The sequence below is a fragment of the Cariama cristata genome, unplaced genomic scaffold (genome assembly GCF_000690535.1).
Source record: "Cariama cristata isolate BGI_N322 unplaced genomic scaffold, ASM69053v1 scaffold13583, whole genome shotgun sequence".
Lineage (NCBI taxonomy): Eukaryota > Metazoa > Chordata > Aves > Cariamiformes > Cariamidae > Cariama > Cariama cristata.
This window is the reverse complement of record NW_009609015.1, coordinates 1-3,501: the sequence shown is the minus strand read 5'-3', so window position 1 is coordinate 3,501 and position 3,501 is coordinate 1.

Below are 3,501 nucleotides of genomic sequence, written 5' to 3'. Positions count from 1 at the left end.
TCCCCCCGGGGCGTGCAGCGAGGGGCTGCGGAAGGCTCTGCGCTGCCCGCCTGACACCGAGCGCCCAGCACAGAACCGCAGTCCTCAGCAGCTCCTGCTAAGCTGGGCTTTACACATGCCCTCACGCCGCAGCTCCAAAAGCAGCTGACAACCAGAATGAAGTCTTTTATCCCCTTTCTGGAAATGTTAACGTGAGGTTTCCCGAGTTGGCTAGAAAGATTTGGTTTAGATGTTCTCCTTTCTAAACGGGAGATATCTGTCTGAAAAAGCAGTTTCAGATCAGCCTTGCACTAAAAGGGAAGCAGTCACTCTAGACCTAACAGAAAAAGGAGGTGAAAATAATGTCTCCTTCACAGCTAAATTCCTAAATATTTTACAACAGGGGAGGGGGAAAAGGGCTGGAAGCACTCTCTCCCATAAACCTAAACCAGAAAAGTATCCTCGCGGGGAGCATCCCACCAGGTGCGCTGAGCCTCTCTGCATCCTTCCTTTGCGGATGCTCAGGAATAAACGCACTCAGAGGAACAGGGAGAAACATGACGAAATCACGCGTCAGAAGACCGCCTCAGTTGCTTACTACAGCAAACGGCTCCACGCTCTCCGACAAGACCATAAGAAGCAAGCCAGTTAGAAAAATACATTTTTAGGTATGTCAGCCAACACAATCAATCGGAGAGTCACCTTGAGGTTGCAGAGGAGCAGAAACATAAAATGAAGCTGCAGTCTGTTGAGACTGTTGGGTAGCTAACCACAATAGAAAGCGATGGATTTACCACTGTTGCCTTTTCCTGTCACGGTTAAAGATGAGGTACATCTAAAAGGCTTTTGTATTTTAAAGTAGAAACAAAATACAGTGGTTTTTCTCTGTTTTAACCAAAGGAAAATTTAAGGTAAGATATTTTAACCTTCCACACTTCACCGCATTGGATGTGCAAAGCACACAAAAATGGGTGGAAGAGGCCAGAAGGTAAGACACTGGGTGGTCAAATCCCAACTCCGAGGGGTTTAACTGGTCTGAACGGAGTTAGGACATCGCCCCAGGACCTTTCTGACAAGAGCCCCGAACCACACAACCACAGGCATTGTAGAGATACAGCTTTATCCATGGCACGAAAGATATCCTGGGGAAACTCAAGCCTCAGTTGTTAAACTTCCTTCATCGTGGTTTGTTTTCAAGAAATATCACGATCTTTAATTTTTGTTGGAAAATCTGCCCAAGGCCCTAGGGAATTCTAGTGGGAGACGACGGTGGGAAATTCAGAAAGCAAGCGTTTTCCCCACAACTGTTTGTTGGGAAGGTGAACTAAATTTATTCAGACTTACTAGCCAGACAAGATAGACATTTCCTTTAAATCATTTATATTTTATTTTTTCTTATGTGATGACAGAATTCCTCTGGGGGTTTTTGGTGGTTTTGTTTGGCGGGTTTTTTTAATTTTAACAGAACCTCTCTCTTTCCAATATTTTATGGAACAAAAATAAAAGCTGCATTGCAGTGTTTTTTTCAAATGCTATAGTAAAACAAACAAAAACAAGTGTTTGGTTCTGGTTTATTTTTGCTTTATATCATGTTGCCAAGAGCTTTTGAAGACAAAAATCCTCCTTTTCCAGAAGGAAGTCTACTCCGGTAGTGCCTTCCACCAGAACTGGGATTCCCTGCCCCTGCCAGGCATTACTTGTTGGCGCTAAGCAGCCACCCTAAACCAGTAAATAATAACAACTGGTACCACTTTCTCCCAACGTACTGCAGCGGCAGCCACTGTAGACTGAGTTACACCAAAGCTCAGCGAGCTCACTGCTGCAAATAAAGAGGACAAAGAACATGGAAAGATTTACATGGTCATTTACACTTACAAAACTACCAGTATTCCTACAGAATCCCAGCTGGATGTTTTCTCTTTGAAATAAAAGGAGCTGTACTTGAGGGCATATCGCACTAGTTCAGACGACTAAAATGTGCACCTAAAAAGACCTGTATTTTGCCCCGTGAAGGGACAGGAAAACATACTCTAAGCTTCTAGATTTTCAAGATGGCAAATAACGCCCAGAAATGATCCTGTCAAATTGAATATATATATATAAATAAATATTTGTATGTATTTACATAAATAAATACAAGGACTTTTCTTGTTTCTAACTATTTTTTTAAACTTCCATGGTAGGACGTTGACAGTTGCTGTTATTTTTCCTTTTTACCTTTAATAGAGGAATTACCTCCTCTCTGCAAGATATAAATACCATGTTCAAAGCATCATAGTTACTGTTTTCCCAGGCGACAGATACTTTATAAAGATGCAGTATATACTTGCGCATTCACTGAGGTGGGAAAAAAGGATTCTAAACTCTACTTCTCTTAAAAAGATAGCATTGCTAAGGGATTTAGATCAGATGTATTTTAATCTACTTTTAATACGTCTGAGGGTTTATTTATTTAACGGGGCGGAGGGAAATTTGCTGACGTTTGTTTTTTAAACATCCCAATGACTGTGCTACAGTTATGCTTTCGTTCCAAGTATTTGTTGACCAAAGACAGCCCTCATTGCTGACTGAGACTGATAACCAATTTGATTACTCTGTTGTTAACATCCCATTGTGGGTGTTACAAGTTTAACCTCCAAATAAAGAAAATTAATTTGGCTACACAGAAGACATTTTAAAAAACAAATTAAGAAAAAACAAGTTAGCCATTTATGTCCAGAATTGACTAATTTTTTTTCCTCGCTTTTCCATAACTGTTTTGCAACTGTCATGAAAAAAGTTTCTACTAAACTCAAGGTTTTAATAAGAATCTTTCAAGGCCAGGTTGGATGGGGCTGTGAGTGACCTGGTCTGGTGGGAGGTGTCCCTGCCCGTGGCAGGGGGGTTGGAGCTGGGTGGTGTTTAAGGTCCCTTCCAACCCAAACCACTCTGTGATTCTATGATTAACAAATCGTACAAGTAATTGCTCATTCTTTGCATCATCAACCAGTTTTAAGATCTCTTTATCATGGTACGGTACAGATCATATTATTGGTTTAACCACAGCAGACCAATATATAAGATAAATCACTAGAGACACGGGCTGGTTAGACGCTAAACCAAAACCATAACTTCAGTCCAAGCACCCGGTATCGTCTGCGCGCACCCACCAAAACCAGCACCCCGGAACACAACTCCAAGCGAGACACCCGCTTTGGAAAGCTCCAGCTCCGAGCACGAAAGCCAAAGACGAACGCGCTGCGCCATGTTAAACCCTCAGCAAAGGAGCCACATCCCGAACCAGGCAGGGCCCGGGTACCCGCACGCTTTGTTCCTCTTAACGCCTTCGCGGGTGGGAACAGCCTGACCCCTCCAAAGCGGGGGGGGAACCGCAGCGCTGGGACGTGTCGCTGCTGCAAGCGGGCAGTGACTTGATGTTTAAACCAATTTTTGTTTGTTTTGACGAGAAGAAAACAAACTTCACCTTCGCGTGGGTCATTTTAACTAACGATGCTTCTGCAGTCCCCCGGGTGTTCTGCAGGG